Genomic DNA, 26,650 nt, shown 5'->3' with positions numbered 1-26,650 from the left:
TATCATGCGGTTTAATAAACATTTGAATATTTGCAGGCAGAATTGTTAGTAAGTAATTCAGGGAAATTCTAATTTGTCAAATATGCATAGAGAGCGAGAGAGAGAGAGAGAGAGAGAGAGAGAGAAACGTTGTTGATCTAATGCACTTGCATGCATGACTGCAATTGGCACGACATGCTTTAACACGCTTCAAGTGTGCTTTTTCTAATTTTATGTATGCATGTATGCATGTATGCATGTATGTATGTGTGTGTGCATGTGTGCGTGTGTGCTAGATAAGCTATGTGGTTGGTTTATGTTGGTATTTTCAAAAATATTTTTAACACATGAATGCGTATGTAAAACCATGTACAGTAAGACACATTAACACCTGCATAAGTATATTAATAGACATATGCAAACATGTATTTGTACTATGTGGGCGAATGTGTGCGAATATGTGCATATGAAAGATGTCTGCGAATTGAAACAATGCTGTTCGAATACACGATAACACGTACAAACCAACAATTTGCATAATTCAGACATGAGAATAAAGAGGCATTTATAACAATTCAATCTTTAATTAAATCGTAAGTACGAAACTTTCCTGTTATGAAATGCGTTTGTGTGCTTTTTTTTTGTTTTTTTGCGCTTCAACATTTCTGCAAATTGCTGCTGCTGCTGCTGCCTGCTCTTGAATCTCTTGCCAAAGCGATTATAAATATTTTTAATGGTTTTTTAATCTGTTTATGTTTGTATGTGTGTGTGTGTGTGTATGTGTGTGTATGTACTTATGCATATATATGTTAAGGTACCACCTCTCATTTATCGAATTATTACATTCATTAACGTACTCATGCATATATAAACAAACACATGCGGAATTTATTCGGTTTTTTCTTTTTTTTTTTTTCGCGGATGCTTTTACTATTTTCAACTACATTTTCGGGTGAGTGCATACAACATACACGGAGAGATATGTGTTTGCGTTGGGCGTTTTTGTATATTTAATGATATTTTCTAATATTTTCAAACTCCCTATAGGCTCATTAACAAGCAATTAAACTGTTTAACACATCATTAAATCCAGGCAGATTATATTGTAGCAAAGCGAAAAAACGAATGAAAAATTCGACTGTTTTTGTTTTGTACAAGCATTAAAGAAGATTAAACTTTTTAGAATTTTTAATTAAAAATTGAATAATTATATTATTTGTTTAAAGTGTTGATGTACTCACGGATTTTCAAAATTCTATTTATGGCTTTAACAAATCAGGTTAAAAGTTTAATTACATTCATTATATGATGTATTTATCTAATTCAACTTTTGAAAAGCGAAAAAACGAACAATTAATCAAACCCGTATATAGAAAATTTCTAAAGCTGATGTTGCTAAAGAGAACAAGGAAGGGAGGACAGTAACAGGAGGACAGTGCTAACCTGATTTTTTTTGTTATTATCCGTTGCGCAAGCGATTTATTATTGCTTAAACACTATAGATGGAAATATGTAAGTACACAAAAGCTTTGCTTAATATAAGCTTGTTCTTCTTCTCCTCCCTGCTTTATTTTTTCGGAATCTTTTTTTCTAGAATTAGAATTAGGAGAGAAACTCTATTGCGGTATCGTTATACTCCTGTCCATAACGCTCTCATTTTTTCCAAAAGTTTCCCTTAAGGAAAACATAATACGAAGTGCTTTACTTTGTTTGAGGCATCTTTAGCTTCGAATTATCTCCGAAACCTTGCTAATTTTGAACACGCACTTACAATATTTTTATTTTAATTATCTATGAGTTATCATCGTCCTATGCAATTGTACTAAGTTTTGTGTTGTCACAGTTATGTGAATCTAAAGTCGCTTGTTTGGGAAGAAGTCATAAGCTCATCCCTTGAGTCAGTTAAAGGAAAAATTTTACAAAAAAAAAAACATGGAAAAAATATTTGAGGAGAAAATATTTAAAAAGCAAAAGAAAGAAAGTTGTTTTTTAATCGGCTTGCAGGTAGAATAACTTGAATAAGTTTGAAGAATTATTTAAAAAAACTTCATAGGCATCGAAAATAAGGAAAGCATAACTTACAGAGGGAGTTTTCTGGTATCCAGCACAGTTACTGCCTTTTCATAGATTTTAAAAAATAATGCTTTGCTGCATTTACTAACATTGCCCTGCACACACATATATGTATATAGATGCGTTATTGCTATGAAGTACATAATATTCGAAGTAATAATAACAAGAAAGTATAGTGTGGTGTACGATGATATTAACTAGGGACAAATTTATCGATCGATCTGAAGAAAAGGAAGAAAAGAAAGAGGGTTCAAGCTTGATACGTTGAACAAGGTGCTGTTTATCGTGATTGAAATCACAATAAGACAGATGGAGGGACAAACAAAGACTATTCATTCCTTCCATTGGATGTTAAACATAAAATTACGTTTTAAGAAGAAGCATAGATGTGATTGAAGTTATTTTAAAAAGGGAAGAATTTATTATATTATTATATTAGAGTTTGTTAAACGACAAATAAACATAACTAAATCGTCTCTCTCCTCCTGCGATGTAAAATCTGAGTGGCATCTCACGAGATGCGTGAAAGTCTTCCCGAAATTTTTTGAAAATTTGAAAAAATTGTTACAGAAAGCAATGAAAAGGACTATCCCCATACACACATATTCATTTAATAGGATTTAATTATTTAACATATTTAGATATTTTGCAACTAGAACAGTAACTATAATAAAATTTATTCTACCATTATATTCGCTGTCAATTTACATTCGTGTATACGTATTTGTATATATTAATGCATGTTGTTGACGTTGTAACTGTTTGTTCTACGTCAACAGTGGAATATATTAGCTGAACATGAACACATAATCATATTTACATATGTATAGAGTTTGCATTTTTTAGCCGATGCCCTCGCTCGTTATTGTAACATTCTTGTAAGTATCACACGCACACGCACACGCACACGCCCATACACACACGCATGCAAATATGCGTATTTGTGTATGTTTGTAAGGTTGTGTTTGCTTAAATTTGTACTCCATGAAATGAACGTATATTTCCGCTTTAATGTTTACACTTATGTACACATATATGTGTAGAAAGCTAATTAAATCTTTTACAGCGAGTGTAGTGAGGAGTTTTCTATGTTAATTGCTTATTTACGTGATTTCATAGAAAATTAACTCAGCAAATTGTAAATGATAAAGCAGCAGTTGTTGCCAACCATGCATATATACTCTTATGCGCTTACATTTATGTAGAGAGAAAGGCAGCGAGAGGGAGAGAGAAAGAATAGGTAATGCAAGAAGAAACACGAACCAATTCTCTAACATGTGTAAAACAAGAGATAAACTACAGTATCTTAATTGAATACATGAATGAAATTTGTAATTGTGTAAATGAGAAGACACGTATACATGTGCACATACGCATATCCATATACTGTATGTGCAAAGATAAAGTGATAAATTTCAATATAAACACACACACCTGCGAACGTCTATCACAAAACAAATTCATGTAACACATACATACACACATAGGATTTTTTCTCCGAATCTGGATGCTTGAGTGTTTGTTGTTGAAATTTTATGACATACAAACCTCAGCAATCACTAATTGTACTCATTTGCGGACAGCGATAACTGGTCATGTGCTTCGTAGATTCTACATATTTGCCCTTGATTAATGACAAAATTTAAATTAGCAGTAACTAACCATAGCTACATGTACATATACACTATAAAACATACTAACTACCTTGACTTGACGCTTTATAATTGAGAAAAGAAATTTCAAATCCCTATGTACAGATTATTTTCGCTGAGAAAATTTATTATATTTATTGTGTCACCCTGTGTATAAAGGAATAAATTATATACTTTGCCATCAGAGACAGTCGTTCGATCAAGTAGCGCCTTTTAGTTGAAAAAGGAGAGAGTCGAAACAACCATCATTAACGTGGTGATCCTGGCTTAAGGCTTGGCTTGGAAGCATTTCTTTTCTCCGTAGACTGTTGCTATGGAGGAAATGCAAATTAGCTGCAGCAGGTCACAGTTAGGTTCTAAAGTACGCTAAAATAATAGCAGTCGAGAGCATGGAGCAGGCTAAGTCAGCTGTACACACCGATATCTTAAGGAAGGGTACTTTAGATTTGTCTAACCGGGATTGTATGGTAGATCCAAAACCAAGTGTGACTGCCGTCGCGTAAAGTAACGCTAACGGTTTTCTGGTCTAAAGTTAACCTCCACGGGATTCAGAAATTCATGCACTGTCCATCTCTAGGTAGAGGAACTCCTTGGAGAGGAAATCTTGTAATTGTGGTGGCGAGTCCGGACAACTGGGTACGGCCCTTTAAAGAGTATCGCGATGGCTGTGGCTTTCAACTACTCCTAAAGCGAATAATTACACACCAACATTCTCCAGAGTGGGCTTATTGACCTTACACTTTAAATTAATCTGGTACTCCAGTTGCCGTTTATAGGGATTGTCTCATTGTTTAAGGGGCGCCCGTTCACGCATGATTTGTATTAATGAATTTAAAGAGAAAAAAACATTCGAATATTGTCGCAATTCTAAATGACGTGAGAAGCAATATTTAAAAAATTTCAGTGATATAAATAAAGAGACTAAATTACAATGCAATGGGAAAACAAAGGGGAGCAAACGGGCATGCAAATGAAGCATGAAAGCGGAAACGAAGCCAACGTTATGAATAACGGACTAAATGTATACAAATTTTTCATGCTGAACCATTACGTACGGGCATGAGATGTATGTATTGTTGCAAAAATATGTTAAAATGACAATGCAAATATTTACATTCACATTTGAATACATACACAATTATACTTTAGACTGTTGTTCATGAAACTACACTTAAACTGATTATACACTCATGAGGAAATGCGAAAAAAAATCTTTAAATTTATTTTACCGGATATTTAAAGTATGCAAAATTATCAGCACAATCAACTGGAAGTGACCAAAGGGTAACAAAAACCCAAACAAACAAAAAAGCATATAAGATAAAGCTTCGAATTCTATTACTTTTAGCGTTATGAGGCCGGGTATCCACTTTCGACTGTTTACAGCAGAAAAGTCAAATATGCAAATTTCAAGCTCGTTTAGCCTCGGACCCCTTCCACGTGCATTATTATAAGATTTATGTATTTACAAAAATTACCTTCTATTCAATTATTGTAAGTCAATATTTATTATGGCCACGGAACTCCACTTTCCTACCATAAGTGAATGCATATGATTATAAAAAGGTTGTTTTTCGGAAGTATGTTACGCCCACAAAAGCCTATGCGTGCATGCGGGCTAAGAACGAAAGCATAGCTCGCATTTCGCAGTTGGTAGAGCGATATCCCACCAATTTTGAGATTTTGTCACCTCTAGAGCACCGCAATGAGAATTCATTACCCAGTAGTCAGGCGAGAGACATACGCCACTTAAGAATTTCGCATATAGTAGTGGAGCAATTGTTTCTTGATTCTTGCTTTCTTTCTTGTTCCTCCGGAATTGGAACTTGTACAGCTCTGGACTATGTTGTACATAATTAATGTCAAAATGAAAACAAATGTTAGGCGGACAGACAAGAAACATCCTCACACATATTCCCATTCCTGCATTCATTTATTAATCGCAATTATATCCCATGGCACAAAAACATATATCCAATAATGCCGGGACTTGGCTAAGTGCTAAGCGAAAAGGGATGAACATTTTCTTCTTTCTGGCCATGCGACCTACAGATCATTCCTATCTAAAGATAATTCTGTTAAACCATTTTTTTTAGCATTTGTTTTTCAATATTACAGAAAATTCTCAAATGCTTTCTACCTCTTTATAATGTACATTACTTTTTTATACGGTTTTATGTTATATTTTAACGCGATGTACCTATGGATTTCATCTTTTAATGGGGAAAAATATCTTGAATTAAAATGACGTTAACCACGTGGCTAATTCTAACAACTTATTCTCGTTATTCGGTGTGCATAAGACTGCTGAAAGTATAAACAATATAAACCAGATAATACCTGACGTAATACTTGAATTTTTTTATGCTAATCCATTGAATATTTTGCAAAGTTACGAATCAGCTACAGCTACACAGTTGTTCACTGTTTAACAAATTTCCATTTATTATTTTTTTTTTGGGGCAAAAAAAAAAAAAATTGCATACATATTCGATATTTAGCCTCCTAAAGTAGGCCTGTAATATGTCTATAATGTGCTAAATATTTAATCTATACAAGAAAATTTACATATAAATGTCATAAATTGTAACCCTTACAAAAGTTTAACATTTTCGGAAAAAAAGCAAACAAAAAAAAGAACAAAATATTAAATCATCTGAAATCTACAATGAATTTCTATTGTAATCATTGTTTGAAGCAACATATCTGATTACATGGAATTTAAATGTGTTCGCATACACACTAACAAATTATTATCTACAAATTTTTTATACATGAGAAACCATCTGGCAACAATATGATTAAACTGTGGTCAAATGTACACTCTCAACTTGCACAAGTACTATAAAATTGATAAAAACAAAACGAAAAAAATAAAACAAAAAAAAAAGAGAGCAAAAAAAAAGGAAAGAGAAACCCTCAAATAATCCATTATATCAGTGAGAGCTAAGTATACGTAATACACATATGTGTAAAAATATATATGCTTGTGTCATATTTTGTTGTTGGTATTTTACTAAAGATAACAGTAAATTATTATAGTAGATACATGTTTGTATAAAAATTTCAGCCTTAAAGTAGGCAACATTTTAATATTTGTGTTGCATAGACAACCGAATTTGCTTTAAATTATGTGCTATTTGTTGCTGCATATTTCAGTTGAGTTCGTTAAGCTTTAATAGGAGTTTTTTCTCACAACCACATATGATGGTAAACTATGCATAAAGGATCATTCGCTTGTTATTTTGTGTGCGTATGTTGTCTTGTGTAACTATAACACACAAAAAAAAAAAAAAAACAAAAAAAAAAAAGAACAGACCAGAGAGATGGAAACAGAAAGGAGAGGGGAACAAGCATAGACCAAAAATACAACCAACAGTTAGTGACAACGTCTCATTTTTCATTATATGTCATTTACGAAAGTTTATACTACTCGGAGAAGCATGCTTGTGTATGTATGTACGTACGTACGTACGTACGTACGCTGACATTAATGCGAATGGATGTAGGTGCACGTAAAAGTGTCTGTGCATATGGATGCGTGTTGATATTGGTATAAAAGTTTATAAAACTGTAAACTTCTATCTATTTGTCTGTCATTCGGTTTGTCCCGGTTGACAGATTCGCTCATTCATTTATGTTTCATCGCCACTACTACACATTTTCATTTCACTTTATTATATAATTCACTCACACCGGAATATCATGCATGCATGCATATATATACACTCGTTTGGAATCTTTATGTTCTATGTATTTGAATTTGTATGTATTTTGTTGATGTGATTATACTTGTTGTGTGTTTATTTTGCGTTATTTTTTTTTTTTTTTTTTTTTTAATTTTTTTTCGTTTTCGTCATGTTAATGAAGTGATGTTGACTGAACATGAAAATTTTAGTAGTAGAGTTGAAATTTCATTTTATTTTAGTGAAATGCACATAAGCACAACAGCACACCAGCACACCAGCACACCAGCAAATCAGCCGGCTAAGGCTGCTGAGAATATGTCGATAATAAATGTTTTCTGCAACGTTTAGAACAGTGTATAATTTTGTAACCTAAGCAATCACTAATTAATTAATTACTTTAACTGGCAATATAAAATGGTCACCTCTATAATAGCTTGCTGTTTGATTCAAAATAAAGCTTATCATGTTTTTCGTTATTTGGTAGGTTAGCTCTTTACTTCAATGCTAACTCCGGGATAAAAGCTGGTGCACTTCTCTCATTTCATATATCAGTATACTTGGAAAGACAGCAACTGTCGCAACATATTTCTGCATTTGTATGCTAATCAGTCAAGTGAAATATAAACTCCACATCTTTATATATTTATGTAAGAAAATTATGCAAAGCGTCTTTACCTATCTATCTAAGCGAGAAAGACAATTTTATGTAATTTTCCAGGATTAAACATCAACCATATATGGGAATAAAAAACATCCTCTTGATAGTGTATGGAGTTGGGCTCCCATTTCCGGAGGTGGCTTTAAAGCTATACAGGTATTATTAGTAGTCATTAGCGCGTAAAGTGTTTGCCATCAACTATTCGCCACAGTATGTTTCCTTAATGACTGGCTTTTTCGTCCTTTTTTTGTAGCGAACAATTCACTTTATACTTTTTGTTACGTCTTCGTAAATTTTTTCTACACGAATTTACTGCAATAATGGCTTGGGATTTCGCTATTGCATGCTTATCTTGATATGAGTTCGTTTTTCATCAACCTTGCAAAGTTTGAAAGCTTATCGGCATTCAATCTTAAAACCAAAATTAGTAATTTGGTATTTTGGTTTCTTCTTTATTTCAAAGAAGAAGTTTTTCAAAGTTTTTTTTTTTTTATTAGGAACGGATTTATGGTAAGAAACAAAGTTTTCGAAAGGCTTCTTGTCTGTTGCGTGGAAAGGATAGGATCATGGGTAAACTGTACGTCCTGTCACAATTACACAATTTGCTTGCCTCGTGTCAATAACGAATAGATTCGGATTGCTTATCCTTTGACATCTCGCATGTAAAATAACGGAATTTACATCAGGGAAAAAAAATCTTGATTTGCTCTCCGCTGCTCGTGTCTTTTGTTTGTCTGCCAGCTTATAATCAAATCTTTTCCTTTTGAATCTTCACTGTTCAAAGTTCGCCTTACTTGCTTGGAAGAAAGGAAATTTATATATGTACTTGCAAGAGCGATTTTTGACCAAGCAATTAAGATGCACATGAAGTAATCAAAAGTTTTACTGAAAGGTTAAAAAACTTCAATGTGTTTAAGTTCATTGCCTTTGAAATGTACCCGATACAGGCCCAGGCAATTTCCCGCACATAAATTACGATAAACTGCTTTAGAAAATGTTCTCTGTTCGTTTAAGGTCAGAGACTCTGTCGGGATAAAGACTTTCGTAAGCGGTAAGTCCAGAACACATGCTGTGGCATGTACAACTATTTCATGTAGAATATGTATCTGTGTCTTTCAGAATTTGAATTTCGATAGTTTATTTAAGGTAAGATCAAATAATCGAAATATTTTTTAGTAAAAGTTTAATTTGCTTTCAACGATACCATTACGCTTTTGCCTTACGGCCTTAAAACCTTAATTTTACTTTATTATTATTATTTATTTTGCTTTTGAATTTTTCATGAAATTGTTATTTTATATTTAATACTTATAAGTGTAAATAATATCCAATGTGAAAATGAACTATTTTTGCTTTTCCTTAACCCAAGATAAATAGAACGAACGAAAAATAAAGAAAATACTCAAATAACACTTAAACTCTTTTTTTTTTTCAAGTTTTTATTAATATTTAAAGGGCTTTGCTAGAGTTTTCATGCTAAGTATTACCATAAAAATAACTTTGGTTAAACCTCAAAGACAACGCAAACCCCCTGAAGAGGAATTTTCAACTTACACATCTCATGCATATGTACAGGCATGCGTTACGTAACTGAGATGCCAAACCGGCCGAACAGTGAAACAAATCCACAATTTAAAGTAAGTAGTAAGCACATCTTGAAGCATTGCTTGAAAAGTTAAAGACGTGCGCTTTCACTGACTCTGCAATTTAATTTTTTGCAGTTTTACAGGCTGTTTTGCATATTGCTTTTGGTCAGTGAATTGAGAATTAAGTGTGCGAGTGGTTGAAAGATGTAAAACTAAATGGCTCTTGGTTGTTGTGTTATTGCCCTTGCTGTGATCATTTACTTCCAGAAGCACAAGCTTAAGCAAAATATATAGAATAATGAAACATATACAAACAAACACAAGGTGCACATTGCGCCTTGATGCGAACTTTGGATACTCGCCTTTTAAAAGTATATAAATATCGCATTTTATTTATTTTATTTTAACTAGCAATGGATCAATTGATATCTACTTTAATGCCTTGCATGCAAGAAAAGATGTAATTGGATAGGCCTTCCATTACCTTATAGACAAAAGGATGGACTGACAAACGGACAGCAGACAGCGGACAGCGGATGGATTGCAAGGCACAAGGCATAATTCATTTCGGAAATGGACGTACAGACTGACTACATCTTCGAAGCTTCAAACGTATGTGCCTAATTTCCAAAGGGAGGGGAAAGAGAGGTAAGAATTTCGCTTTAAATGCTAAAAAGTTGAAGTGAAACCAAAGTAAACTAACATGACAGGATAAGGCATCCTGTTTTGTATAATTTCTAAATAAAACTTAATAGTTGAACTCTTTGGTCGACTGAAATCTGGTGCCGATAAACTTTGCAAATTTTAAACGTTTTAACAAGTGAAAAGCAAACCGTAGACGTTATTGTTTGTGTTTGACACTTTAAGAATTTAAGCAACATTATCTCAATTTAAGTGACTATACTATGAGCACAACTTTTTCCTATCACATAAGCAAAAACACAAACATATACAAAAAATATTTTGAAAATGACATAAAACGTTCTCAAGTCCCGTCCCTTTGTTGGAATGGTGTTGTGTTTAAAATTAAAATTATTTTTTAATGTCTTCAAGAAATCTTTGACCGTTTTCTTCCTTTAGAGTGGCATAACGACATGTTCTGTTATAAATGGGGTTTCAGTGTCACATAGCCTGTCAATGTACAGCAAAAAATACATGGAATGGAACAAAAAGCTGGTAGACGATAACTGAAGGCGATGGTTCACAGTACCGGGCGACCAAGTTTAGATAACGACAGAAAGACAGCGGGAAGAAAAAGGTGACCTGGAATCCTTTAATAAAACAGCTTGAACTGACGAATATCTTGATTAAATCAACCATAAATGGGGACAAGTAACGGATGGAATGTCTTTTGTCTTTTGTTATTCTGCAGAGACGGCTAAGTAAAGACAATGTTCAAAAATTTCTTCCTATTATTCGTTACAACCTTAGTGAGCATAGAAAATTTCGATTTAAAAAGCATGCTTTCGACATTAGTTTGCTTCTGCAAATATTTTAAATACACTGCTAGGGAAGGAAACAGTAAAATATTGTGTTCAAGTAAAAGTTATGTCTTTGTTCCTTTTAAACATCTTAAAGGTGAGAATGCAAATAAATCTTGTGGAGCAACGTTTGGGAAATCGCCAAGGTTTAGCTTTCAAATTTTAACGTTGCTTGTCGGTGGCGCCGATCGTTTAACTTAAGTGAAGCAGCGAAAATTTCTATCAATATGAACGGATGTACTTACTTACCTTTGAGTTTAGGAAAAGCAACAATTAAATAATTATGCGGATGGTTTTTTGGCATGGATCAATTATATATGCCGTACTGCTTGGGTAATCATCAGTCAAGCTGCTTATCTGATGCCTGTTGCTGGGACGGACACTCCTGCAAAAGAAGATAGTAAAAATTGAAACTTAGTTTGGAGCTAAGGAGTTTGGAATTAAGTTCGTAGCATTTTGATACGAGAAGCAAAGCATTGTAACTTAAATGTTCACTGTTAGTAACTATTAGATAAAATTGGGTAAAAGACCGGCAGAACTGCAGTGGGATGCAGCAAAGCATCAAGAAATTAAATGCCATTATGTGAACGTACTGGCACGTACATCTTCGATAACTCGTGAGAAATTCGGGTGGGTTTTTGGGCAGCTGACAACGCGTTACCCATACAATCATGCTCGAATACCACGAATTTTTCGATAAAACTCTTTGAACTATAGAATTTTGGTAATTTTTTTGCGAATAAGCAGTAGGACTTCTATCAGCTTGAAACTAAAAAAAATTCCATAAAGACAAAATGTCATTGAACACGTTATGGGAATCAATAGCTGATTGCAGTTTACTCTTTGCATAAGTTTTGCAAAAGTTTTATTTTCACACTAAAAAGCCGGCAAGTATTGCATATTGAAGATAATATGCGATCCCTTTAACTCTTTTCTCTTGTCAGTGTATGAAAATTTCTTAAAAGGAATACTCGTCACCTCGTTCATTGTCAATCGCGTAATACAAAACTCCTGCAACTATATGTAAATAAACATATGCGTGAATATATTGTCTTGATTTCATTGCAGATATATGTATATATTTCAATTTCCTCTGCCTTGGCGGTATATTCAGTTTTACAGATTTGTCTACGATTCCGATGAGATGCCAGCATTTAACTTAATTTCTCGCTTCAACAATTATGAAATTAATTTAGTTATATTTACTTTTGAACGCAAATTCGTTTGCTTGTCTCGTTTGTGCAAGTGTGCAGCAGCAAGTGTTCTTTGCCAAGTTAAACATCTGCATTGAGTGACTGACTTTGTTTATAAAAAATCGCATATGCTCAGATCGTTGATGAATATTTGATTCTTGCATATAGAAATAATTTCCGTTTCCGTTCGTTATATTGAAACACATTAACTCTTGCGGGAGTAGAGATTTTGTCTGCCGCATGTTGTGTTGAAAAACCCGAATTAAATAGAAAAACAAAAAAAAAAGAAAAAGTAATAGTAAAAAACAAAAATTCAATTAAAGGAAAACCATCAAATTATCAAAGAGTTGAAATTATATATATTCAGTCGCAAATGCAATAACGAATCTTGCTTTTATTTACTTTTTTTTCTTTTTTTCTTTTCCGTGGTAGGTGGGAGGAAACATCTACGAATACCGCTCTTTTTTACTTGCTACAGTAATTGTTGTTGTTGTTGTTATTTTTGGCTTTATTTCAATTACCTTTCATTATATTTTTTATAATAAATAAAAAATTTAAAAAAAAACGTTGAGTTTTGCTTCTTTTTTTTTTTTTTTTGTTTTTAAATCATCTGAAGTAAATAATCACTGACAATGAGTTTCCAGTCAAGAGCATACCAATCAAACATGTTGAACATCAAGTACATGGAGCGAATCACTTAATCAGCATCAACGGAAACGGAAATTGTTACACTTTGTATACGTGTATGTACGTAAACACCCTTTCTTTTTATAAAAATACCTACGTATGTATGTATGTACACGTATGCGAATAATAAAACATACAACAAGCGATTTCATTCATGTAATCATTCATTCGTTCGGTTTTATAAAATATTTTGTGCATGGCATTGCATGCATGCAACGCAATACATGCAATAAATTCAATGCATGCAGTAAATGCTGTGTATATCGTTCATCCAACAATTGATTGTTATTGTATTGTGCAATGATGGCAGCTTTTAAATTACACTTGATTCGATATTTTTACATTTAAGTTAATGTCGATCCACATAGCTACGTACCTGTGTACCTTTACTACCTTTCTCATGCTCACATGTACTATTGTTATTATTTGCGTTTCTACTGACGCTATGTGGCAAATAAGAATAACAGCCACTCTAGTATACACATATATATATATATATATATACACACACACACACACACACACACACGCAAACACATAGACATCCACTTGCACTTGAATTGCACAAAACGTGAGTTTTATTTTACACTATGGAGTTTTATACATTAAATGAATATTTGCCGGCTGCTCTTTCCCATTGCATCTATAGTTGGACAGTTGGTTAAAAAAAAAAAAAATACCGGTATTCACACTAAATATACCGTAGTTGCGGAAATGTTTAACTTCGTACAGTTATGTTGATGGTGTACGCCGCTTTTCTTTTTTTTTTTTTTTTTTTTTTTAAGGAACATATCTCCATATGGACGTAGTGCTAGTGGGGCTATAGCAGGATTCTTTTATTTTTACTGCTTTCGCTGTAAAATCTGGATGCTTGTGTTGGTGCATGTATTAATATGAACTGTGAATTTTTTCTGATATCACGTTAAAGTGATTTTCACATTTAAAACGTGATTGAAATTCGAATAAATACCCATATGATTTTCGATGCTATCGTTTTTTATTACATGGTTGTCGTTAAATGCTGTGAAGACAACTTAATTTATATACGTAACCTTTCATTTGAACGAATGAACAATTTAAGGGAATTCGTTACATTTTTTTCTTTCCAATTTTTAAGCAAATAACATTTAGTTTATAAATTTATAAATGTTCAAAATAACTCTCTTTGCTTATTCCGAATGTTTTCCTTGCTCCTAGAACGAGTACCGAACTGCTGGCTAGCAGAACTTTTTGCAGAACGACTTTGCTCAACGTACTCTCTTTTTTCTTGTCCCCCCGCACAAAGGTTAAGATGAATTCGATTTAATTGTAGCTTTGAAGTCGCTCGGACAATCTCTTATATATTTTATTGTACCGTATGCGCTTAAATGTAGCATCAATAAGATAGCGAGAATTAGGGAGGGAGTCGCTAATATAAACACGAATTTATTTTTCCCGCACGGCATAAGTAACTACCTAACAATGGTGAACTCCTAAGTTGCAATGCCTACGGTATAGTGTAATAGTAAGGGGTCCAGCTGTCCGGTGCAGTGGACAATGCTTTGTTCGATCGGATAGTAATTTAAACTAAAGTATTTAAAATCGAATATGGAGTTGTACCATGCAGTAAAAGTTTACATGGGAAAAATACTCAAATTACTACCAGTCATCGACGATAGATATGCCATAGTTAGGGTTATGCATTAGAGTACTCTCAAAGAATTTTATGATCTAGGAAAAAGACACTTGGCACGCGACAACATCGTATGACGATTAACAAGTCCTTTACATTAGAACTATGCACTTTATGCTTAACTGGCATGCGGCCTGTATTAAACTCTCTTACGAAGAAGGGTTTCGCCAAAGAGATATGCCTTCATACCGAATGAAAGAAATGAAAAAGTTGATTGAATTCTACGGTCGCCAGATGTGAGCAGGACAGAACAAGTTAAGCCTTTATGATGAAATACACGTGATGCGCGAGACTTGACAAGGTACTAAAAAGACAGCTGTACTTAGTGAAGTTGAGATAGTCAAACACATTGCTGCCAACGTACTGACAACTGTTTATCATTTATCGATTAGTGTAAGATTTGCTTTCCTTATAAAGTTCTTGGAAAAACAAATCACTCTGTTCAATCACATCGCCGAACTCTCTATATATGCTTACGACGTCAAAATAATGCGATTCATTTTACATTCCAATATTCCATGCAGTGTGTTTGGCATCACTTTGACAAATCTCCTTACAAAACAGATAAAATGTTTTGTCTTTTTTCCTTGGCTGCTTTCTGGCAGCCAAAATAGATTCGTAAGTTTACTACTGTAGTCAATGAGATTTTGTTAAGTGCTTGCTTGACATTCGCATTTGCCCGCAAGTGCATTAATGCATGGTAGGTGGAAATGTAGCGCGCTTTGTAAGTATATCTAGAGGTGCATTGTCTCTTCACTGCACATGATTTCTCTTTAAAACGACTATTCTACGCCTGAATAAGGGATAGACCTTTCTTGGATAGATTTTTATTTTAATGAGATATACATGCACATGAATGAAGCACGCTAGGGAAGCGAGGGAAACACGAATATTTGCCGTGGATGATTTCGGCAAAAGTTGGTTTGAAGGAAACAAAGATTTGACAAGGAAAAGCGCTTCACTTTGAATTAGGCTGCTTGCAAGACCACGCAATATTTCAAAATTTAAGCTACGAGTGAGAGATAAGTCGGGGTGATTCATCAACGATTACAGGTCTAAAGAGATTAAAGGTTGAGATACTCTGTTGTTAAGCAAAAAATTTCAATAAATTTTCTTACGAAGCTTTTCTAACTTAAACTTATGTGCATGTGCGTGTTTGTGTGCGGGTAGTAAAAAAGATTCCTTTTACGTAAAGAAAATCATTTGCAGTTTTTCTTCTTTTTTTTTTTAAATTATGTGTATGTGTGCAAGTAGTAAAAAAAAAAATTCCTTTTATATAAGAAAAATTATTTGCAGATTTTTTCTTTTTGTTTTAAGTAGAACAGACAATAGATCGTTAATTTTTATATGTCTCGTGATATTTAATACTTAGTCAAATCGTCTTTGGTTTGAAATGTGATAACGTAAATAATAATTTTTTATGTCATTATATTGCTAACGATATGACGGGAAGTGTAATAAAATCTTCTACCACATAAAGCAAACTTAAAAATTTATTTTCACGCATATACTTATATGTAAATTATATTAATGTGAACACAACATATAATATATTATGCTATACAAGCGGTTGTTTCGATTTCTATAACAATGGTGTGTATGCACATATGTAGGTAGGCTTTTAATTGACAAAAAACAAAGTCCTTTTGCATAATGAGTTCGATGCGGTCAACATAAATATAAGAATAACATTTTAAAAAAGAGACACTAGAGAAGAGACGAGGCAGTAACGGGTGTTACCTAGATCAACATTTTAGGACAATTTGCAAAACCTTACTATTGTTCCGATGCCAGTAGGAGGTTTTCCAATTGCTTTCACATTGCTAGTTATGTCGCACACTGTCATAGGAGACATTTTGAATTTTCCTACAACTCTTCTCTGGCTTGCATGGAGTGCACTTGTTTTCAAAGCTTCAGACTATTCTTCAAATATTTTAAGTTTTGAGAGACAGGTCCAGCTTCTAATGTACTGCCACACAATTATAGCCAAAGAAGCTGCGAGAGCCTTAAAAGGTCCCTCGCACATCTGAACCAAATCGTCGTCTCGATTAAATGAACTCACGTACAATATCAGTGTCGTTAACCAAAAGCTTGGAATTCGTTTCAAAGCTTTGATGCATAATTGCAAGTTGATGACCGTTTCAAAACGACTGCGGGTTGGACAAACAAATCGCTTTCAAATCTTTCTCATTCCCGCATTAGATAGTATATAAAATTGGCGATTTGGAAAGGGAACAGACAAAGCCGGAGGATAGTAGTAATGTAATGTAGAGGCATAAGAATGACTTGACTATAAGTTCACATGGCGACACTTGAAAGTTGAGCTCAGCAATTGCAAAGACTTTTCAATCACAAATAGTTAGTTAATCTCATTTTATTTTCAATTTAATTAATTATTTCACAAATTAATTTCTTTTTTTATCAATAAATATCTCAATGAATATTATTATCATTATACTATAGAACTATTTTATTGGCTGATTTCTGTTTGTCGCAAATACAACTGTAGAATAAGTACAGCCCTGTTCTCCCCTATATGCGATGCATCATAGCTTTATTATGTCAATTTTAATAGTAGTAATAAAATTTTAACAACTTTTCTTTTCTCATACCATCCATACCATTTTTTGCTATTCATTTTCTTAACTATATATCTGAAGCAATTAAAATTAATTGTTTTATTTCTTATGGACATTCATATAAAAATAAAATTTTATTTTCTTGCAATTTGTGATTGTTGTTCAATTAACAGAAATGAACAGTTATATGAAATCGCTGCTCTTTTTTTTTATGTTTTTTTTTCGGTTGAATTGCATGACAAGTTCAAGTACTACTATCGGGTCAATTGTTAACATTGAAAATACTTTTTAAATTTTATACATAATGAACGAACATTGAGTGCTACACGTTGTAGTAAAGCGGATGAAAGAACCTCGTGAACGGCGAATTCGCTTATTTGGCACTTTACAGTTCATTCGCCTTGCAAAGGTCAAATATTGAAATAATAAATGAAAAATAATCTACGATTTATGCTATCAAACTAAATCTCGTTGGAGTATATTCAAAACATTTTAGTGTCATGCTGAAAGTTTCGTAATGATTAATTAATTAAAAAAAGGTGTTCCAAAGTGAACTGACCCTTCAATTTTTTGATGAAGCACATTTCTGTGGTGATAATTAATATTTGCTCTGTTCGAAAATATGCTTTACATTTCACAGGGTATCTGACAGATCGGCTCTGCGAAACTTTTTTCAGTCTCTAACCGTTTTAACTACTCGATCAATAAAATTCTGCAAGCGTTCCATCGATTAATTTTTATAAAGTTGGAGGAAATCTACTGCAACTTGAAAATTTAACTTTTCTCGAAACGTTTTCGCGTTTACGTTACTTCTAACACTGCCTCTAACTTCAAGTTTCAACTATGATTTCACAACAACATCTTATATAGCAGGAGACGAAGGATTTTCTGATGAGTCCTTTTTTTCGACAAATTCCTTCAATTAATTAAAAATTGTTTACGAAAATTAACATGAAAAGGTTATGAGTTAATGAGTTAATATTGAAAAATCGTCCGTGTTTAAGTGGAGGAGCGAAGGTTTGCGTAGAAGCTAGTTGGACAAATTCGCTTCAGACTTTGTTCGAAAGATTCTTTCCTTCAAGATATGAGCGCCTTAGCCTGTAGCTTGGCCAATCTCTTTGCTTTGCTTCGCTATACTTTCGCTTTATTGGCTTAAATGCGGAAGAATGTCAGCGGCACTGTTAAATTCTAATATCTCGGCAATTGTTCTACTAATATACAAGTATCGTTACTTCCAGGCAATAAAAATTTTGAAAATGGGAATAATTTCAAATGTTTAAAATCACTACTCGATTCAAGGATGAGGGCAACCTTCTATTGCATAGAAAACTGCAAGCAATAATTGTTGCAGTAAGAAAGTAATCGGAAAATAACAATTAAATGAAGCTATGTCGATAATTTTACATACAACTAAAATAATTGTTAAGGAAATTGCTAAAAATAAATGTATATAAGAAAATTCTGCAAACCAACATTTATGCATTAATAAACGGCAAACCATTACAAATGCAATATCAAATGGTTGTTGGAAATTTTCATTTCAATAAACTGATACAACTACAACAGCGATACTGCAAAACGGCATCGCTGATGATGATGAGATAGTTTGCAAATATTATTCAGTTTGCAATATCTCCCTGTAATGGTATTTGTTGTTGTTATTGTTGCTGCTGTTGTCGTGAAGGGAAAAGCAAAAGAAGAAATGCACAATTTTTCGTTATTTTCTATTAACTTAATTGCAAATTGGTTAAAATTGTAATTTTGCACTTCATTACACATTTCAATTTATGGCTGAATGCCGATCTAGTTTAACAAAAAAAAAAAAAAAAAAAAAATATAAATAAATAAATAAAAAAAAAATACAAATACGAAAAAGTTATAAAGTTATGTTATACAGCAACGGCAGGTGCATATCATATTGAGAACCGTTCAGACTGCTGTGACCTGAGAGTCGTGTTAATCTTGGGGCTGTAAGCTGGAAATAAAATGCGGCCAGCAATGCACAACCAGTATAACGCTTATGCAATTATAAAAGTCAATAAATATTATAATGATAACGTTATTGATGATGACGCTGATGGTGATTATGATTACGATGATGATGCAATGCATGCAATGATTGAATTATGACAATGCACAGAGTTGCTACGCCATTGGCATATGGGTTGCATTGCAATTGCAAATCCAGATACCAATGCAATAAATTGCTTTGAATATAAGCGAAAATATACGCAAACGCGAGGGAGCTATAACGATTTAATTATCGTCGAATGGAAAATTGGCCTTTGTAGGTACTCTGTTACAACATTCATAGCATTCAATTACTTGCATTAAAACTTCGTTCATTATAATATATAAATGCAATACGCAATACTACGTAGTAGTTTTCCTAGAGCTCTGTTCCTAAGACGATAGCACTTTTCTTATTTCCCTTCTTTTACCATTTTCAACCTTGTACACAGTTTTGCCAGTAGTCGCATAAAAAGGAAAAAGTGCAAAAGTGCAAAAATGAGTGAACGGATAATTTTTGAAATATTTCTTCGTCTAAACTGCTACTACTACTACTACTACTACTGCTATAATATTGCCCGTAATGGTGTACTTGTTGTTGGTTGGATTTGTCGCACACGTAAGAAGTTTATGTTTTTTGATTTTTTATTTTTATGTTTTTGTGCATACTTCGGATTGAAAGAAATTTTAATATGTTGTTTATGTTAAGCGCGCCGAACAGCTAAAGGTGAATGGAGGTGCGATGTTAGCAAAAAAGGGCAGAAACACACATAGTATACAAATTTTACTACATCTGTTTAACACATAGTTAAAAAGAAAACTTTAAGTGCATGTAAATATTTGCATATACGTTTACATTTGCACATCCATTTACATACCTATATATATATATACGTTTGTGTGTGCATGCATTACAAGCATTAAATATCGAAACGGTAAGCACGCAAATAATATTATACTCACCTACACAGCTATCAAACTACCTGTGTACATACGCGTACGTACACGGAGGTACGTTGTGCAAGGATTAGCTTACAGTTGTGCATACCATACCCGCTTATACGTATGTATAAGCATGCATTTACATGTTCATTTGGATATGCGAACTTATATGTACGCACATATATATATATATATATATATATACATATAGTATACACACTCATATATATATATATATAACGCCGTGTGTTTACGCATACGGTCTCGTTAGTAATTTTCATGTAGATTCTCTTTTAAAAATGTAAAGGTTAAAAGTTTCTTTTAAAACAAGCCACGCAGGTTAGGTAGGTATGTTGTAAGCAACTTACATATGCACATACATGCAAGCACATGATGTTTTCTTTTTACCCTACGTAGAGCAACACTTATGTGTTGTGTGTGCGTATAATTAATGCAAATATTTTTTTTTTAATGCATTATTATATATATTTTATAAAACTACGAAAAATACTCGTTTGGTTTTCTTTTATGTTGGTTTTCATTATGAACTAAATGGAAATATAATCCTCTTAAACAGAGGTGCAAGGGATAAGTAGGCACAGTACATTTCGCTTAGCCGAAGCTACGCTTATCATTTCAAAATCGAAATGAAAATAGGCGAGCACCTCCCCAGACAACTTTTCCAATCTCGCTTTACGTCATTTTCCATGCAGAGCACGCTTAAGATTGACAGAATGTTCTCCTCGTTTCGTTTTACTTCGTTTCGATTCAACTGGTTGCCGCATAATTGACAAATGACAGCATGAAAAATATCCTTGTGGTCCAAAACGACGCCAATTTCCTTACAAGAGTAAGGAGTATTCTAGGATCTCTGTGGCAAAGCGTTGCAATATCGAGCTGTGTGGACAATAAATGATCGTTCGAGCAGAGAGCTCTTGAAAACTGTTATCGTATAGAAAAGTCAGGCGATTGACATTGAAAGGTTTTTTCAATCTTGACAGGGGTTTTCAAAGGGTATGAACAAAAGAAGAAATGTGATCTTCCATTTCGACATTACAACTAAAATATGTAAGGAGCTCGACAATAAGTTCAAGTCTACCCAAGTCATAAGACAACGTCAATACGATAGCAGGCATGAGACATGAGAAGAGAAGGTGCAATAGTATGTTGGACTTGAAAAGAGGAGGCAAATGCGAGTTTAGATTGTCATAACGTATTTTCGCAGAAATATTGGCAATGTGTAGGCCGATCGCAAGTTTGAAATAAAAGATTACTCAAAGACACAAAGTCAATGGAAATCTCTCTTAATTTAAGACACAAGCTGAAGGAACCGCCTTGAGGAGAGTGAGAAGGTATAGTCTTAGTCTTAATTTGAATCTCCTGAAGAATTCCTTATGATAATTACCGCTCCGCGTCGCATTTCATTTGCAAGTACTGTGTTAGGTTTTTTTGAATTATCGCTGGCGTATTTTTCCAAGAAATACCTCGTACCCCTGAATCGCATAGTTTTTACTTTTATATTTTTAATTAATCAAAACTTTTTACTTGATAGTAAGTAAATAAGAAAAGTTTAATTTTGCTATTAAAAATATAAAAAGACATTAATTTTCAAAAGCTTCAACTATTTAAATGAAAGGGTAAATGCACGAATGGCTCATTAAATCCGTCAACTTATCAAAGCATTTTTTAAAGAGAGAAAGCCGCTTTATTATCAATCATTAAAGCGAGACACACATACGTTTATTTGACCGCAAGTTTTGGGACTTCTGGCGTCGAGACTATGTGTCTGCTTGAAGTTTTTTTGCTTCGGAATTTTGATGCCTTCGCAATGGGCTAAAGGGTTTCTAACATCTCGACTAGACTGCAGATGCCTTTGAAAAGCTTTCAGATTCATTTAAAAGCACCTTCCAATGTGCGGTTAAGAGCGTTTCAAAGCAAGCTAGTATCTAGGTCAAGAAAAGAAGTGTTTGATTTATGAATTACGAGTTTGGGCCGTTTCCTGACACGGAAAGTGTGCATCGCGATTCTGGCCTTTGCGACAAATGCAGTAAGAGCAACACGTGTGAGCATGAAATCTTTGAGAAAAAAAAAACATTTAGACGTGGAAGGGGGTGTGCTTTATTGTTTTTTTTTTTTTTAAATTAATTTACGATATTTGAGAGAACTTGGATTCCTAAAATGTAAATAGCCAGCTACTCATAGATTTGTACTTATGTTCTTATGTATATATATATATAGGGGTCTTTGTATGAATGTGTAATCTATTTACTCTATGAAGTCTTCGGTGTGGTTAATCTGGACACCATAGTTGCTTAATAAACTTCAAATAATCTTCGTAATGTATCTATACATATATACACATTTATATACACTTAAATTTTCACTACGCAAGAGTCAAATATGATGTGAGTATTGTGAGTAAAATAGTTTTGGAATGTTGTTTAAAAAAAAAAATGTACGAAGACATGTCTATCTATGCTAGATTAAATGTGAGAAATTGTATTTTTCACTTCAATGTTGTTTGTACTAAAAAGAGAACCTTTATCTTCGAAAGGCTTATACTATAAGGCTGTGGAGTGGCGCAATAAATCTTTGAAAAAAAGTGATAAAAATAAAAGTGTTCGCTATACACTTTTATTGGTCTTCTGGGAAATAAAGAAAAGAGACTATAAATATAAAAAATCCCCTACATTCTGGCATTTTCTAAACGCCAATAACAACCATGCGTACGTACATCATGTACTCTTAAATCTATTTTTTTTTTTTGTTATTCTTATAACACTTGGTGTGCTACACGATGTTTGCATAAGAAGCGGTCAACTTTTGCTGAAATTTATATTTAATCGAAATCGTGTTAACTGTGTTGTTGTTTGTTGTCTTTTAGTAAGAACTTTATTTTTGATTTTTAATTAACTTATGTTTTTAAGATCTAGTGCAACAATGTTTGAACCATTTGTTGTCTGAGTCCAGAAGAATTAAAGCAACATCCTTTGAGAGAAGTGTTCGCGATCAGCGACTTAAACTCACTACTGCTATCAGCCAGCAATATGAGATCGCGTAATGAAGATAAGTTACTTTAAACATTTTATTGATAAAACTCTGCGAGTAATCGATAAAGGATAAAGGATTCATATATATATATATTTAGAATAATTGCAGCCACACAATGTAAGCTTTTTTCCTTTATGCAATTTAATGTGCTCGACTGGATATGGTTAGAAAGAATGTTTCCTACGCATAATTACGATGTAATTGGAAAAACGTTTTTGATGTTCGGTGTTTATGGAGCGACTAAAATCTGATTTCTCTTTCATTTTTATTAGTTTTCTACTCATCACTTTCGAGTAAGTCAAGTGCTTTCATCTAAAACGCTATTAAGAAAATTTGGTCAACTGGGCTTGGATAATAAATATGATGATAGAAATGTACGATGAGTTTGCAACTACCCCTGCATGTTGTAGTTTGCAATTAATGTCATAAAAACTCATAACGAAATGAATTTATTCTCGTCAAAGTGTCGGTCATAAAATGGGTCGTAATTTTGATTTTTAAGTTTTATTACACTACGAAGATAGATAGAAGAACAAAAATGTAAAATAAAATTACAACTGTGCTCGAAGCGATTGTATGGGAGAATACTCGATAAAACTTTTGCTGAACGTAAATATATTTTCACTTCAATTACGACGATATGCAATACGTATTGATGTCTTGCCATTCAAAAAGCATAACAACAGCGTAACAATAATTTTCCTTTTCTAAAAGATCAACAGACCAGAAAGACGCATCCAAAGTTCTTGGGCAGCGTGAAAGAAGAAATTGCTTGAGATATCCGTTACCAATATTAAAGACATTAAAACTTTGCCTTAAGAAATAAAATCATTTCTTCCTTTCCTTTCCCTCCCACCACTGCCGCGAGGCTAAGCTTGTAAGCGGTTCATGAATCTGCCGATAAAAAACTCAAGGTTTTTTCTTTTCGAAAATGACAAAAAGTTTTGCTTGTGACATTAGGTTGTCCTTTATTAAGGTCCTTAAAGAGATGGTCCCCGCCATATGCCCGCAATCACTAAGCATTCCATATATAGAGAAGAATAAGAGAAACAAACGAAACATTTGTATACGGTCTTTATAGTGCTTCGGATCTTACGATTATATAAGTACACGAGCATTGTGCATTGTCAAGTCTTCGAAATTTTGGGAATTTGTTTCAGAAATTGTATGAAATTTCGATATCAAGTATAACGACCTATCGGCTGATCCTTCGCTAGCATAAATCTTTAGCACTTTTACCTGTAGATTAATAGCAATGCAGCTAAATTGTATTCGTAAGTAAAGGACTTTGGGTTGATGTATTCATGGATTTATTCATATTTGTACTTACCTATCTTTGCACGTTATTAGCTGCACGCAGGACCAGGCAACAGCAACCACTAAAAAAAAAAAAGAAATGTATAAATATTTTCATTGATATTTTATAGACTTTCAAAGTATTATACCTTTTTAAGCACACGTATACATATAAATATACAAATGGAAAGAGAGAGGAAGAAATATATTATTTATGCAGACGTAATTGCATTTTCATCGCAAAGAACGGGAAAGCGAACAATAAACGCTGCAATTTTCACAGACGCGCCGAAGAATATTAAATTACTCATAATTATTCCTACACACGCGACCTTCCCTTATAATTATGCCCTAGGCGTAATGGAGGAATATATTGAATCTTTCACAGGATTATGTGCGATTGTAATTCCCAGCCTTCTATCTTGCAAAATTCTTAGGGAGAAATACTTCTTTTTTATATTTTATTCGAGGATTATTTAATCATAAAACACAACAACTAAGAAGACCGGGATAGACGGCGAAAGGCGTTGATGGATGAACTGACTGATCAATAAAAAAATGTACAGAAATGTATTTTCCTTTTTTTCGCTACTGATCATAATCGCAATTCTAACGAAATTACCAGTGTAATATAATTATTTGAGAAACATTTCATTTATTGCCTCTTTGTCGTTGAGACTCGCCTCTCGCGGATAGATTTTTACAGTATTTTAATATTTTAATTATGGTAAACTGTCAGTGGCTGTAGTAAAGGATATAAGCTGTACAATAATTTGACACATATTGCCTGTCACTCATCATACCACGTAGGCGCATAGACGAACTGTATTAACACAGATTCCAAAAACTTAATAGCTAACGAAATGTTACCATTGTATGTGCGTACGTGATGACTAGTTGGTTAAATTATTCAAAGTGAAAGAGCATCGACCACACATAACATAAATATTAAGGTTGATAGATAACAACAACAATATAATTAAATTACTTACTACTTTGCAACTATACATATGCATATAAAGAGCTGCAGTAGGTAACCGTAATTGCAATTTTGCCTTTACCGGATGCTGCAATTTGTGAAATTTTACATATCTCCGCACGAACACGCAAACCTTTACTCGTCATAGACAAGTTCAGTAATTATGCATATGTTGATGATGAGATACTTTGCTGTACATATACTGTATGTTTGTTTTACAAAATCATGTAAAATATCACTAAAATAATGTTGGTCTTAATGGTTGGTATAACTTTGACACAATAATAACAACAACAATAACATAAGGTTATAAATATATGTGAAATTATTAGATGCAATTTTCATGATTTCGTGTAATGGAGTTTATAACGTTTGCAGGCCAGCATAACCGCCTGTGGAACGATATATATGCGTACACATACGCATACATTTTATTATTAAGCTCTTGATCTCAACATTATATTTTGTTCGACGAGATTTATGATATTCTGAGCCTTCCTTCACTAAATCAAAATCCCTTGCTTTCATTACAATTCCAATTTACACCAAGCAATGCAGAATTGAGCTTAATATTTTTTAGACTAACTAACATAAGCTGATTGTAGAAGATTATTGAATTTTGTGGAATGAATAACAATCATGTGTACTTTCTTCTTGCAAATCCACACGCGTGATAAATATTCTACGTTCATCTTGTGCGGCCGTCAAGATGCAATGTGTAAAAGCTACTTATATATGTCGGCTAATTGCTCAGAAATCCTTTAAAGTGCAATATGAGACTAGGATTAAAACAAAGAACAAGAGAGACAAAAGAAATAATGGCTTCGTATACGTATTTTTCGTGAATTAAATATGAGTTCACTATTAAACGACAGACGCACAGATAACAAGTACAAGTCGCGGTGGTCCGCGAAGAAAGCCGGGGGAATGCCTTCCAGCGCGCTCTTCTTATTCATTGAAGAGAGAATTAGGCTCCATTGATATGATCTGTGGTTAAGTATTCTAAGGAACGCGTTTGCCTCGCAATTATTGTTGGCATCGTAGTCTTGAACGAATGCAAGCTCTATCCACAATACGGATACATATTTTGATAATTGAATTGATCAATGGGTTGAAAATAATA

General features: G+C 33.4%; 1 long non-coding RNA gene across 1 annotated transcript in view; it reads right to left on the bottom strand.

Annotated features, from left to right (window-relative positions):
• The window catches only part of LOC119635148, a 63,365-nt gene extending 38,733 nt beyond the window's left edge, over positions 1 to 24,632 (bottom strand). The window contains exons 1-2 of the long non-coding RNA XR_005247024.1: positions 24,583 to 24,632; positions 11,368 to 11,503 (exon numbers count right to left, since the gene is read on the bottom strand). This is a non-coding gene — a long non-coding RNA (uncharacterized LOC119635148). The remainder of the gene's footprint in view (positions 1 to 11,367; positions 11,504 to 24,582) is intronic.
• Between the last annotated feature and the right edge of the window lie 2,018 nt (positions 24,633 to 26,650).

The sequence above is a fragment of the Glossina fuscipes genome, unplaced genomic scaffold, assembly GCF_014805625.2.
Source record: "Glossina fuscipes isolate IAEA_lab_2018 unplaced genomic scaffold, Yale_Gfus_2 3, whole genome shotgun sequence".
Taxonomy (NCBI): domain Eukaryota; kingdom Metazoa; phylum Arthropoda; class Insecta; order Diptera; family Glossinidae; genus Glossina; species Glossina fuscipes.
Note: the sequence above shows the minus strand (reverse complement) of the source record. Positions and strands in the feature narration are given on the sequence as shown.